Below are 15,482 nucleotides of genomic sequence, written 5' to 3' on the forward strand. Positions count from 1 at the left end.
AAACAAAAGAAGCTGGCATTTCCGTTATTCATGCTCAAGCACTTAATCTAATTGTAGGGTTATGTCTGCTTGTCTCCCCCAGGACTTAACTGTGAGCTCCGGGGATTCCCCTTTATTACCCCACCTCCTGCTCCTCTCTAGAATACAAGGTAAAAGCCCAATTAATGCTATTTGACTGCTCAGAACAAAGAATGTAGTTGAATTTCTCTGCCCCAGACCTCAGATCCCACCCAATCAGCAGTATTTATTGAGCACTTATATGCAGAGCCCTGTACAAAGCACTTGGGAGAGTACAACAGAATTAGCAGATAGGTTCTCTGCCCATAATGAGATTACAGTCTAGAGGACGAGTCACTATCCTGGATTATTATTATGGTATTATTATTTTAATATTTAAGTGCTTACTATGTGCCCAACACTGTATTAAGCACTGGGGGAGATAAAAGATAATCAAGTCAGACACAGTCCCAGTGTCACATGGGGCTCACCGTCTAAGTAGGAGGGAGAACAGGTTCTCCCTTTTCACAGATGAGGGAACTGAAGCACAGAGAAGTGAAATGACTTGCCCAAGGTCACAACAGTAGATAAGTGGTGGAGTCAGGATTAGAACCCAGATCCTCTGGCTCTCAGACCTGGGCTCTTTTCACTAGGCCCCCATTGCTTCTGGATGCATTTCCTCCTGTACAGAGGAGAGAGGAGGACTCCTGTTGTTGGAGTCACCCACTGCTGAAGGCAAGAATGGGCACCCTCCCCCTAAACCAAATCCCTCTTCCTGCAGCTGCTAAACCCTCTGCCACCCACCCCTTCCTCATGGGACTACAGGTGAGGCTAGTTGGCTTCACTGATGCATTGCCCTTGGGGGCTGTCCTGAGCTCAGCCCGCCCTTGCTCTAGCTGGGTTCAGGAGCCTCAAGGACGTTCCACTGAGCATTTGACTTGGGGTTTTGACTCACTCTTCCTGCCCTTGGTGAGTTTATGCTTACTGAAGTCATGTCCCGGCTCAGTGCCTCTATGACCTTGGGTCCTTTCTGTGCAGGTGAGCCATCACAGACAAGGCTTGGACCACCGGGATAGCCTACAGGGTAGCCCGTTGAATTCAGGGGCTTGTTTAGAATGCCCTGCCCAGCCCAGCCGTGCCCCTCCTGGACTCCAGATCAACCTAAGAGTCTTAAGTTGCTGGCACAACTCCATATAATAATAATAATGTTGGTATTTGTTAAGCACTTACTATGTGCAGAACACTGTTCTAAGCTCTGGGGTAGATACAGGATAATCAGGATGTCCCTTGTGAGGCTCACAGTCAATCCCCATTTTACAGATGAGGCAAATGAGGCACAGAGAAGTTAAGTGACTTGCCCACAGTCACACAGCTGACAAATAGCAGAGCTAGGATTCAAACCCATGACCTCTGACTCCCAAGCCCGGGCTCTTTCCACTGTGCCACAAGGCTTCCTACCCTGACCCTGTCGTCTCCATGACTTTCTCATCACTGCAGGTGACACTACCATCCTTCCTGTCTCACAAGCCTGTAACCTTGTTGTTATCCTTGGCTCTTCTCTCATTCAACCTTCAGATTAAATCCATTATTAAATCCTGTCTGTTCAACCTTCACAACATCGCTAAAATCCATCCTTTCCTCTCCATCCAAACTGCTCTCCCACCTTTATTACTGCATCCGCCTCCTCACTGACTTCCCCGCCTCCACCACCCTCATACCATTAATCCACAGCCCTGGATCACAGTCCACTTCCTCTCCTCCTGTGCATGAGCCAAGGAGCAATGCTGGCAAAAATCCAGATATCATGCCAACCTCATCCCTCTCAAAGTCATCTCCACCTACCCTCTCCTCCACCCAACATTATTTCTCCCCTCTTATTGACTCCCATGCCCCTTGCCCACAGTAGCTGTTTCAGACATTTAACACCCTCCTCAAACCCTCTCTTTCTTTTCACTAATGATCTGGTCTTGTACCCTATTGAGAGAATTGAAACCACCAGGCAGAATCTCCCTAGGATCTCACCTGCTTCTCTCAAATCTCTGTCCTCCTCCTGCCCCTTCTTCAATTCTCCTATCTTCCCCAGCAGTATCTCAAGAAGAGATCTCTTACCTCCTCTCACAATCTACCCCCCACCCGTGCCTCTGACCCCATCCCTTCACATTGTATCAAAACACTTTCTCCCTCCCTTCTTCCCTTCCTGACCACCTCCTCAACCATCCTCTTTCTAGTGGGTACTTCTCCACTGCTTTCAAACATGCTCATGTTTCCCCTATCCTAAAAATAACCCTCCCTTGCTTCCCCAGCTCCTTGCAATTATTACCCTCTCTCCTACCATTCCTCTCCCAACTCCTTTAGTGAGTTGTCTACACCTGGTGCCTCCACTTCCTCTCCTCCAATCTGCCTCCTTGACCACTTTCAATCTGGTTTTGCCACCTTCACTCCACAGAAACTGCCATCTCTAAGGTCTCCAGTATCTTTCTTTCCAATTCTGATGACCTCTACTCCATCTTAATCCTCCTTGACCTTTCAGCTGCCTTCAACACCGTGAACCACCCCTGTCTCTTGGAAACGTTATCTAAGCTTGGCTTCACTGATTCTGTCCTTTCCTGGTTTTCCTCCTATCTCTCTGGCTTCTCATTCTCAGTCTGCTTCCCATCCTCCAACAGTAGGAGTACCTGAATGTTCAGTTCTAGGTCCCCTTCTGTTCTTCATCCACACCTACTCCTTGGAGAACTCATTCTCTCCTATGGCTTCAACTATCATTTCTATATGGATAATTCCCAAATCACCTCTCTAGCCCCGACCTCTCCCCTTTTCTGCAGTCCTTCATTTCCTACTGTCTTCAGGACATCTCTACCTGGATATCTGGCCAACACCTCAAATGTTAATATGTCCAAAACAGATGCCTTATCTTCCTCATCTCCCAAGCCTGTAACTTGACTACATCCTCAACTCATCTCTTTCATTCAACCTACATATCTAATCTGTCACTAAATCTTATCAGTTCTACCTTCACGACATCACTAAAATCCTCCCTTTTCGCTCCATCCAAACTGCTATCACACTAATCCAAGCATTCATTGGATCCTCCTCGACTACTGCCTCAGCCTCTCTGTTGATTTCCCTTCCTCCTGTCTCTCTCCACTCAGGTCCTTACTTCACTCTGCTGCCCAAATCATTTGTCTAAAAAAAATCATTCAGTTAATGTTCCCCCAACTCCTCAAAAATCTCTAGCGGTTGCCCATCCACCTCTGCATCCAACAAAAATTCCTTACCATTGCTTTAAAGCACTCCGTCTGCTCACCCGCTCTTATCTTACCTTGCTGATTTCCTCCTACAACCCAGCCTGCACACTTTGCTTCTCTAACACCAACCACTATCTCAAGCTCATCTACCTTGCTACCAACCCACATCCTCTCTATGGCCTAGAACTCCCTCCCCCTTCATATAAGACAAATCACAGCTCTCCCCACTTTCAAAACCTTATTAAAATCTCCTCCAAGAATCTATAACTAAGCCCTCAATTTCCCTACCCCTTCTGCATCACCTGTGCACTTGAATCTGCACCTCTTCAACATTTGATATTCACCCCACCTCAGGCTCACAGCACTTAGGTAACTAATCATTTATTTTAATCCCCCTCCCCCCAGACTGTAAGCTTCTTGTGAGGTGAGAACAGTATCTACCAATTCCAGTGTACTGTAGGCTCCCAAGTGCTTAGTACAGTGCTCTGCATACAGGAAGGTCTCAATAAATAACACTGATTGATTAATTGCTTGTGGGGAGTATGGGGAGGGGGTGATCTGCTGTCCTAGCAGACAGAGAAAAGGAAAAGCTTTTCTCCTGCTGGAGAAAGAAAGGGAGGAGAGTCAGGATAGGGCAGCCAGGGAACAGGAAGGGAGAAACCTTGGTCCTTCCCCCTTCCCCTAGGGATTTACAATGCCCAATGTAAAATTTTATGTGGTCTTTGTCTGCAAAGAATGGGCTTATGTTCAGAATTCCTGACTGGGGAATTCTGGCATTTTCTGATGTGGAAAAACAGTGTTCAGTTGGATGAAAAATAAGTGTGGAGCTGCCTTGAAGGAATAAGTTATTCCTTTAACATCCCTTTGTGACAATAATCAAAAGTAAACATAGCAGGACCATTCCTGGTCCCTTACCTTGGCAAAAGAAGCTCGAGATGGCACTAGTCCATGAGGCCCTGGAATAATCACATTAACGGTGTAGGGAACAATCATTTTATTTGGGATTTTTTGCCCCTTTTTCATCTGGGACAGCCCCAGATCATTCTCTTTTGCCTCCTCCTCCTCCCTCTACCGCCTCTCCTCCTCCTTCCCTCCCTCCTTCTCCCCATTTTTCTCTTCATCCTCCTCCCCCTCTTTCTCCTCCTCCTTCCTCCTTTTTCTCCTCCTCCTCCCACTTTCCCAGCAGGTCTCCCCTAGGGACTACAGGTTCTTCAGGGAAAACAGCTGGGGGCCACTGCCAGTGCCCCTAGAGAAAAACAATATCTGCAAAGTTGGGGAGATGGAGTGGGTAGGAATGGCTCAAGGGCAGGGACAAGAGAGGTGAGAAAAGACTGGAGCTGGGACAGAGAGCAGAGTGAGTATCAAGAGAGCACCACAGGCAAAACCAGCCGACTTAAGCAGGCCTGTCCCAATCTTTTCTGGACAAGCCGAGTGGGCCTGGCCAGGATCGGTGACTTTTGCCTATGTAGTATTGGGCCAAGAAACTATTTCTTGGTTATGTGCTCCCTGAATCAGAGCTGCCTGTGTGGTGCTGGTCTCCCTGGTGGCCCTGGCCGAGGTGGAAAGTGAGGCCCAGCTGAACTCTGTGAGCTGCCCTCAACCAAAAATCCCTGAAAGAAATCTGAGCTCTCAATCCCTGGGTCCCCTTCCCTGAAAGTCCAAGGAATCCCTCCTCTGGAATTTCCCCTCTCCCTCTGGGCCTGTCCATAAATGCCTGACCAGCTGCCGTCAATTTTGTCCAATCTGAGTTTAGCTTGCCACCTTTTCCCTTCCCTACCCAACTTCTGAGGGAGGGAAAGTGTGATTGAACCCAGGGCATGGGAGCTGACCAGAAACTTTGACATCTAAAGGGGAAACTTTGGGGTCTTGAGAGAGTAAGGAATTGAGGAAGCGGGCTCAGGGAGTTCCCTCTATGATTCCAATGACTCACGGGGGACTTGAGAGAAAATAAAAAGAATCTGACTGCAAGGAGAAGGAGAATCAATCAGTCAGTGGTATTTATTGAGCACTTAGATTGTGGGCAGATCACTGCACTAAGCACTTGGGAGAGGATAATGCAACAGAGTTGGTGGACATGCTCCCTGTCCATAAATTAATATAAATGAATATATTACAGATAAGAAACTCTTATTTATGTTACTTCTCCATCCTGTTCATGGAGGAAGAGAACAGAATGAGACAAGGGTGGAGTTTATAACTGACAACTCTTTAAATCTCCGAACAATGAAGAGATTATGATTTTCTCCATTAATTGATTCCCTTGAATGGCAGATAAAGGTCAGTACTTTCTAATTACCTTCTCAGAAAAAGGGTCATTAACATCCCTGGTCTATCATCCTTAGAGAGCCTAACCACAGGAATGGGTCATTCTGAAGGGCTCCTCCCCTTGTCTCCACCAGGTTCAAGATCTTAAAGTGATTCAGCCTGAAGGCTTTTCTAACTGCTCCTCTACAGCAAACTTTCTGTATTTCACACATTCACACATTCCACAGGCATTTTTATCTCCTTCAGCTGTCACATCTCTTCTTGCTGGACTTCCTGGAGTTCTCATTTCCTCCTGGAAGCCCAGCAAGAAGCTGTTGCTGCTAGAAGCAGCGTGGCTCAGTGGAAAGAGCACAGGGTTGGGAGTCAGAGGTCGTGGGTTCGAATCCCAGCTCTGCCACTTGTCAGCTGTGTGACTGTGGGCAAGTCACTTCACTTCTCTGTGTAAAATGGGGATTGAGACTGTAAGCCCCACGTGGGACAACCTGATTACCTTGTTATCTACCCCAGCGCTTAGAACAGTGCTCGGCACTTGGTAAGCGCTTAACAAATACCATTATCATTATTAGGATATCCTCATCTCATCTCTCAATAAACCCACATATTCAAACCGCCACTAAATCCTGTCTGTTCAAACTTCACAACGTTGCTAAAATCCACCCTTTCCTTTCCATCCAAACTGGAACCGCGTTAACCCAATCACTTATCCTACCCTGCCTTGATTACTCTATCAGCATCCTTGCTCAACTCCTTGCCTCCTGTCTCTCCCCACTCCAGCCCATACTTCACTCTTCTGCCTGGATCATTTTTCTACAAAAAACATTCAGTCCATGTTTCCCCACTCCTCAAGAACCTCCACCTCTGCATCAAACAGAAACTCCTTACCATCAGCTTTGCCCCCTCTTGCCTTACCTCACTGGTCTCCTACTATAACCCAGCCCACACACTTCGCTCCTTTAATGCCAACCTACTCACTGTACCTCCGTCTCGTCTATTTTGCTGCAGATTTCTCGCCCACGTGCGCTTCTGTCCTGGAACTCCTTCCCTCCTTATATCCGAACGACAATCACTCTCCCCACCTTCAAAGCCTCATTGAAGGCACATCTCCTCCAAGACGTCTTCCCTGTCTAAGCCCTCGTTTCCTTTTCTCCCACTCCCTTCTGCATCGCTCTTGTACTTACGTTTGCTCCCTTTATTCACCAGCCCCTTCTTCCCCTCAGCACTTGTGTACATATCCATAATTTATTTATATATATTAATATCTGTCTCTCCCTGTGGACTGTAAGCTCACTGTGGGCAGGGAATGTGTCGACCAACTCTCATATTGTACCCTCCCAAGCGCTTAGTACAATGCTCTGTACACAGTAAGCGCTCAATAAATAGGATTGATTGGTTGATAACAGGACCTCACCTCCAGCAGGGGCTGGGGATCAGCAAAGCTGGGGATCAGTCAGTCAATCATCTGTCTGTCGTATCGAGTCGAGTGCATGGAGTTGCCATGTTGCCATAGGTTTCGAGGGCAGTCTCCCCGAGCCTGGCACCGTGCAGGACTGAAATGCCAGCCCCCTTTAGGAGCTGGGAGCTGCAAAAGCCTGTCCTAAGTGGGTGAAGGCTGGGGAGGCTGCGGGGGCTTGGGACCGAGGACAGCGTCTCCAAGAGAAGTGGAAGCCAGGACTCTCCCCACGACAAGCACTGCTTAACTCCCTAATAATTATTTTCTGATTGATGAATTTTTAAAGCATTTCCATTCTCAATAAGTTGTCCTGGATTTCTTCCTGTTTTCTCTCTTTTGTGAACCCTTTGGAGCATTTGGACTGTGTCCGCAATAATGATAATGTTGGTATTGTTAAGCGCTTACTATGTGTCAAGCACTGTTCTAAGCACTGGGGTAGATACAAGGGAATCAGGTTGTCCCACGTAGGGCTCACAGTCTTCATCCCCATTTTACAGATGAGGGAACTGAGGCACGGAGGAAGTTAAGTGACTTGCCCAAGGTCACGCAGCTGACAAGCGGCTGAGTTGGATTTGAACCCATGACCTCTGACCCCCGAGCCTGGGCTCTTTCCACTGAGCCACGCTGCTTCTCTTGTATTTACTCCAGTGCTTCGCACTTAGAAAGTGTTCAGTACATAGCTATTACTATTACTACTCATCTTAGTCAGGTGAAGGCTGGTGAGCCTCACTTCTATACCTGGAAAAGGAGTCCCTTTAGATTCAGTGAGCCCTTTGAAAAGGGGACATGTCTACCAACTCTGTTGTACTGTATTCTCCCAAATGCTTAATACAGTGCTCTGCACACAGTAACTGTTCAATAGATACCAATGATGATTAAATGAGAGCAATAACATAGATTCCTGGGGAAAAATGAGGCCTCGCTAATCTGCTGGAATTCTCTGAAGAGATACAGGTGAAGCAGAGGTCACCATCTATATTTGGATTTCAATGCCTTCTGATAATCAATCAATCAATTATTTATTTATTGAATATTTACTGTGTAGACCACTGTACTAAGCACTTGGGAGAGTACACTATAATAGAGTTATTATTATTGTTATTATTACTACTACTACTAATAATATTTCCTTTTTCTTTTTCAATTTACTTTTGAAAATCAGGTTGGACACAGTCCCTGTCCCATGTGGAGCTCACACTCTCAATCCCCATTTTATAGATGAGGTAACTGAGACCCAGAGAAATGAATAGATTTGCCCAAGGTCACACAGCAAACAAGCAGTGGAGCCGGAATTAGAACTCATAACCTTCTGCCTCCCAGTCATTCATTCATTCAATAGTATTTATTGAGCGCTTACTATGTGCAGAGCACTGTATTAAGCGTTTGGGATGAACAAGTCGGCAACAGATAGAGACAGTCCCTGCCGTTTGACGGGCTTACGGTCTAATCGGGGGAGACGGACAGACGAGAACGATGGCAATAAATAGAGTCAAGGGGAAGAACATCTCGTAAAAACAATGGCAACTAAATAGAATCAAGGCGATGTACAATTCATTAACAAAATAAATAGGGTAATGAAAATATATACAGTCGAGCGGACGAGTACAGTGCTGTGGTGATGGGAAGGGAGAAGTGGAGGAGCAGAGGGAAAAGGGGAAAAAGGGGGTTTAGCTGTGGTGAGGTAAAGGGGGGTGGCAGAGGGAGTAGAGGGAGAAGAGGAGCTCAGTCTGGGAAGGCCTCTTGGAGGAGATGAGTTTTAAGTAGGGTTTTGAAGAGGGAAAGAGAATCAGTTTGGCGGAGGTGAGGAGGGAGGGCGTTACAGGACCACGGGAGGACGTGGCCCGGGGGTCGACGGCGGGATGGGCGAGACCGAGGGACGGTGAGGAGGTGGGCGGTGGAGGAGCGGAGCGTGCGGGGTGGGCGGTAGAAAGAGAGAAGGGAGGAGAGGTAGGAAGGGGCAAGGTGATGGAGAGAGCCTCACTAGAGTGAGGAGTTTTTGTTTGGAGCGGAGGTCGATAGGCAACCACTGGAGTTGTTTAAGAAGGGGAGTGATATGCCCAGATCGTTTCTGCAGGAAGATGAGCCGGGCAGCGGAGTGAAGAATAGACCGGAGCGGGGCGAGAGAGGAGGAAGGGAGGTCAGAGAGAAGGCTGACACAGTAGTCTAGCCGGGATATAACGAGAGCCTGTAGCGGTAAGGTAGCCGTTTGGGTGGAGAGGAAAGGGCGGATCTTGGCGATATTGTATAGGTGAAATCGGCAGGTCTCGGTAACGGATAGGACGTGTGGGGTGAACGAGAGAGACGAGTCAAGGATGATACCGAGATCGCGGGCCCGAGAGACAGGAAGGATGGTCGTGCCATTGACGGTGATAGAGAAGTCTGGGAGAGGACTGGGTTTGGGAGGGAAGATGAGGAGCTCAATCTCGCTGATGTTGAGTTTTAGGTGGCGGGCCAACATCCAGGTGGAGACATCCCGGAGGCGGGAGGAGATGCGAGCCTGAAGGGAGGGGGAGAGGACAGGGGCGGAGATGTAGATCTGCCTGTCATCTGCGTAGAGATGGTAGTCAAAGCCGTGAGAGCGAATGAGTTCACCGAGGGAGTGAGTGTAAATGGAAAACAGAAGAGGGCCAAGAACTGACCCTTGAGGGACTCCAACAGTTAAAGGATGGGAGGTGGAGGAGGCTCCAGCGAAGGAGACCGAGAATGACCGGCCAGAGAGGTAAGAGGAGAACCAGGAGAGGCCAAGGTGAGATAAGGTATGGAGGAGGAGGGGATGGTCGACAGTGTCAAAGGCAGCAGAGAGGTCAAGGAGGATCAGAATGGAGTAGGAGCCATTGGATTTGGCAAGAAGGGGGTCATGGGTGACCTTAGAGAGAGCAGTCTCGGTAGAGTGGAGGGGACGGAAGCCAGTCCCATGCTCTATCCACTATTCCATGCTACTCAATCCACTACGCCAACATGTTTTTGGTAGAAATGTTCCCTGACAATAATGATCATCCTAAGTGCTTACATGTCAAGCACTGTAATAAGCGCTGAAGTAGATACAAGATAATCAGGACCCCCCTGGGGCTCAGTCTATATAGGAGAGAGAACAGGTTTTGAATCCCCCCCATTTGGCAGATGAGGGAACTGAGGCGCAGAGAAATGAAGTGTCTTGGCCAAGGTCACACAGCTGACAAGTGGAAGAGCTGGGAGTAGAACCCAGCCCTCTGACTCCTGGGACATGCCTTTTCCTTTAGGCCACAATGTTTCTCATGCCCACAGTCAAAATCACGGGAGGGAGAGAATGGTCTGCCACAGAGACTCCCTTGCAATCAACGATATTTATTGAGCACTCTGTGTAGAGTCCTGTAGTAAGAGAAGCAGCGTGGCTTAGTGGAAAGAGCCCGGGCTTGGGAGTCCGAGGTCATGGGTTCTGATCTCGGCTCTGCCACTTAGCAGCTGGGTGACTTTGGGCAAGTCACTTACCTTCTCTGTGCCTCAGTTACCTCATCTGTAAAATGGGGAGTAAGACCGTGAGCCCCACTTGGGACAACTTGATTACCTTATATCTACCCCCGTGCTTAGAACAGTGTTTGGCACATAGTAAGCGCTTAACAAATACCATGATTATTATTACTAAGCACTCGGCTCTGTACTAAGTGCACTTGAATGGGAACCCCCAAGCACTGAGATGCTCACCCAAAATCCTCCCCGTCACAACATTTAAGTACATACCTTTATACTCAGATGCTTCCCCTTTCTGTACTTTATTTTAATGCCCACCAGTCTCCCTGGCTAGATTATCAGTTCCTTGAGGGAAGGGAGCATGTCTACTTTTTCTCGCATTCTTCCAATCACTTACTACAGTGCTCTGCTTGGTTTAAATGCTCAGTGAATACCATTGATTTATTGACTGATAGATGGAACACAGAAAAGAACTAGACTAGGAGATAAGAATAAAGGCTGGGAAAAAAAAATCACCATTTTGCAGCTCGAGAAATATAAATAATGGGGATCCTCAAGGATCAGTGCTAGGACCACTTTTATTTAACATCTTAAATGAGGTGGACAAGGGAGTGTGCAGTGAAATCACCACTCTGGCAAATGATGCTAAGCTCTTCCAGATGGTGGAATGTTGCAGGAACACTTCATAAACTTGAGGGGATGGGTTACAGAAAGACAGATAAGCTTCAGTGTGAGAAAACTGCAAGTTAAGTGAATCAAGGAAAAAAATAGTCCAAACTACCACTATATCAAGTTGATGAAGGGCTGAAACTATCTGTCACAACTCAGGAAAGAGCTCCCGGGGTCATGCTCTTAAATCATCAGTCCAGTATGTGACAACAACCAAAAGAGTCAACCGAATGTTGAGCGAGATAAGGAAGTAGATAGGAGAAAAGCAAAAACAAACCCAAAAAATATTTTGGGCCGGGAGAGGGGGGCACACTATTGAAAACCATGGTGAACTATGTGTGGTTCTGGTCACTGCACTCTAGGAAAAGTCATAATTGAACTGGAGGTGGTTCAGGAAGGGGCCACCTAGACGACTGGGGGGAAGGTGGAAAGATGAAGGCTGAGAGTGAACATATTTTAAAATTACAGAATCACGAAAGAGGTGGAGAGGGCAAACTTGGAACTGTTGAAGCAGCGTGGCTTAGTGGAAAGAGATCAGGTTTGGGAGTCAGAGGTCATGGGTTCTAATCCCGGCTCTGCCTTGTCCGCTGTGTGACCTTGGGCAAGTCACTTAACTTCTCTGTGCCTCAGTTACCTCATCTGCAAAATGGGTTAAAAATGTGAGCCCCATGAGGGACAACCTATTTACCTTGTATCTACCCCAGTGATTAGAACTGTGCTTGGCATAATAAGCACTTAACAAATACCATAATTATTATTATTTTTAAAATCCACGCTACTGGAATGAGAGACTTGCATCAGAGTTTGGAGGTAGAAAGTTCTAAACAAATGAAAGTAATCCTTCTTCAACCAGCGGGGAGTGAACACCCAGAATTCAATACCTCAACAATTGTGCAGGTCAAAAAATTTCAACAGATCCAAGAGGAGTTTAGATGTATTCCATGGGGAATGGCCTATAATCAAGCGATGGTATTTATTGAGTGCTTACTATGCGCAAAGCATTGTACTAAGCGCTTGGGACCGTGTAATATAACAGAATTGGTAGACGTTCCCTGTCCACAATGAGCTTACAGTCTAGAAGAGATTAATGGCCCTAATGGCAGTAGAGGGAAAGATATATGGCAGCTGGTGCATCATTTAATAATAATTGTGGTATTTGTTAAGCCCTCACTATGTGCCAGGCACTGTACTGTAATAGTTGGGCACTGTAGTTGGGAGAGTTTTCAGTTCACCCTTTGGCATTCATGAATGAAGTTCATTCCAGGTGGTCTCCATCTGTTTGGAAGCTATTGGGTGATGGTCAGGCCAACAGTGAGACCCAGGGTTCCTCAGGTCCTGCTGTTAAACGACGACATAATCAATGAGATACATAATCAGGTCTTGAGAGGGTCACATTGACTTTCTCTCATTTGCTAAAAGGAATTGTATCAGCTGACATATGGCGCCCTCACTGAGCTGATCTAGGCCACAGCTAATGAATTCTCCACAACCTCATGAACTTCACTGAATTTTTTCCATGTCTTGGCTTCTCCTCCAACCAAAGTGTCCTCCTGTGATGAATCTAAGCCGATCCCCGTTGAGCCTTCCTTTCTGATCACTGGTGCCCGCCCTCTGGGCAGATATGGTAACAGTGGTGACATACAACGATTCTGTTTTAGCAGTTGACATATGGACATCAGAAGGCCACTAATACCTCTGAGGAAATCTGCAAGATCTGTGCCAAACAGCTGCGTGATTGCAAAATGGATGCCGAGAGCCCTTGTTCCGAAGAAGGCACGCTCGCCGGCAGAAAGTTTATCTCGGATTCATCTCCACGAACCATCCTTCATCATGAAAACTGGTTTCACTTGGGGCTCTGATGTCTGGCCCATTCCTGTGCATTTAGAAAAGATCTTCCCTCTGGACAATGGTGGTTTTCATCATCTCAGTGTGTTCAGACGTACGGTTCCAATGGTTCTTTTATCGATAGTTTTCTTTTGGTCTTTGTACCAAAGCTAAGTGAGGTTGGATAGGGAAGGGAATTTTTAGGATACTCTGTATGGGGTTAGTAGGTGGTAACAGAGTTGGACAGAACACCCAGGGTGCTGCTGAACAGTGCTCCTGTCTATTATTATTATTATTACTATGATTTAATGGTATTTGTTAAGCACTTACTATGTATGAATAACTGTTCTAAACACGGGGTTAGATACAACATAATCAGCTCAGACACAGTCTCTGACTCATATGAGACTCACAGTCTAAGCAGGAGGGAGAATAGGTATGTAATGCCCATTTTCCAGTTGAGGAAACTGAAGCACAGAGAAGTTAAATAATCTGTTTGTCCAAGGTCACAACAGCAGGCAAATGGCAGAGACAGGGTTAGAACCCAGGCCTCTGAGTCCCAGGCCTGTGCTTGTTTCACAAGGCCATGCTCCTTTTCTGGGGAGAGCTGTCAGTCTGTCAGTTTTGGAGAAAGGGGAAGTTTCAAACTGGAGGAACAGCGTGGGTGAGAAGGTGGTGGCAGGAGAAGCAAGAGTGAGATTTAGTTAGAAAGCTCTCTTGAAAGGAGGAAGAGAGCAGATATATAAGGTGCAGCTGGTTGGTGGAAAGCCTCGAAGCCCAGTGTGAGATTGTGCTTCATGTGGAAGGACTATCTTCTCCAATTATATTAACTTTGAACAAATCCACATTAAATAAATGATTAAATAAATAATAAATAAATAAATGACTTCCACTGCATATGTATTAAATCAGGTAAACTCTAATGTAAATATGAGAGAGCGAAAGATACAATCCCAACCATGCAGTGGGTATTGCTGAAATCCCCCAAATGACTGACAATCTGTTCTACACTGTGGGTAAGTATGAGGAGTTTCCTGTTGAGAAAACTGAATGTATCATTCAGTCATATTTATTGTGTGCTTACTGTGTGCAAAGCACTCTACAAAGTGCTTGGAATAGCATAATATAACAAAAAATTGACACATTCTCTGCCCTCGAGGAGCTTACAGTCTAGAGCACTAGTTCCATCCTAGAGGCAGGTGACCTGGGTGGAGAAATTGATTATAGTGATAAAACTGTAAGCTCTTTAAGGGCAAGGATCCAGTCAATCTATTCTATTGTATTCTCCCAAACACTCAGTACAATGCTCTGCACACAGTAAATGCTCGATAAATGTCACTGACTGAATGACTGCTCTGCAAATAGTGGGCGCTAGTAAATACTACTGATTGATTCAGCAGGTGAGATTTGAGGAGATCTGTGAATGATGGAGAGAAGAGAGTTTGGTGAGCTGGTCTGGGAGGTGGGGGGAAGGGGTTAAAGGTGTTCCAAACCATAGTGTGGGACATGAGGGAAAAGGGAAGACTAGGATCTAGAGGGATAATTTTTCTTGGAAATGGAAAAAACTGTACTCCTCCAGGCTGTGAGCCCCTTATCTGCTAGGGACTGTGTCTAATCTGTTCATTTTGTATGTCCCTCAGTGCTTAGCTCAGTTCTTGGCATATAGTAAGCATTTAACAAATGCCACACATCATTATTACTGTTATTGTTGTTATATTTGTTAAGGCGTAGCGGATTGAGCACGAACCTGGGAGTCAGAAGGTCATGGGTTCTAATCCCAGCTCTGTCACTTGTCTGCTCTGTGACCTTGGGAAAGTCATTTCACTTCTCTGTGCTTCAGATACCTCATCTATAAAAAGGGGATTGACACTGTGAGCCCCACATGGGACAGGGACTGTGTCCAACCCGATTAACTCGTATCTACCACAGTACTTAGCCTCAGTACAGTGCCTGGCACATAGTGAGGACTTAACAAATACCACAGTTATTATGAAGTGCTTACTACGTGCCCAGCACTGTCTAACAATTCAAGATAATCTGTTCGGCCACAGTTCTTTTCCCACTTGGAGCTCACAGACCAAGTAGGAGGGAGAACAGATATTGAATCCCCATTTAATGAGGAAACTGAGCCTCAGAGAAGGTAAATCTCTCAAGCCCAAGATCAAACAGCAGATGCAACAGGGTAAGAGAATCCCTGACTCAAGAAGCATAGACAGGGTGGAGGGGGGAGGTAGTGGGAAGCAGAAGTTAAAATTCGGAGTATCTCAGGGAACAGATGCTGCTGCTATAAACAAAAGTTAGCTAGGAAGAGGAAATGAGGATACTGGCCAAATAATAAATAGCTTGAGACAAGATAATGTAAGAGTCATGGGTCAAGGAAGAGAAAGGTTCTCTGGGTTTGCTTTGGGCTGAAGACTCCTACACTCCCTGCCCCCTGCCTCCCCGAGGCTGGAACAAAATGTAAAGCTGGGAAGGGAGGGTAAAGTCATGAAACGGGGACAATCGCTGAGACTGGGACATTTGCGCAGATTATGAAGCGAATGGAGGAAGAGTCCCAGGGCTTTGTCAATCACTAGAGAAGGACA

General features: G+C 46.5%; 1 protein-coding gene across 1 annotated transcript in view; it reads left to right on the plus strand.

Moving 5' to 3' along the window:
* LOC100080450 (sulfotransferase 2B1-like) overlaps window positions 1-15,482 on the plus strand; it is a 53,498-nt gene that overhangs the window by 18,190 nt on the left and 19,826 nt on the right. The window lies entirely within an intron of this gene.

The sequence above is a fragment of the Ornithorhynchus anatinus genome, chromosome 11, assembly GCF_004115215.2.
Source record: "Ornithorhynchus anatinus isolate Pmale09 chromosome 11, mOrnAna1.pri.v4, whole genome shotgun sequence".
NCBI classification, from domain to species: Eukaryota; Metazoa; Chordata; class Mammalia; order Monotremata; family Ornithorhynchidae; genus Ornithorhynchus; species Ornithorhynchus anatinus.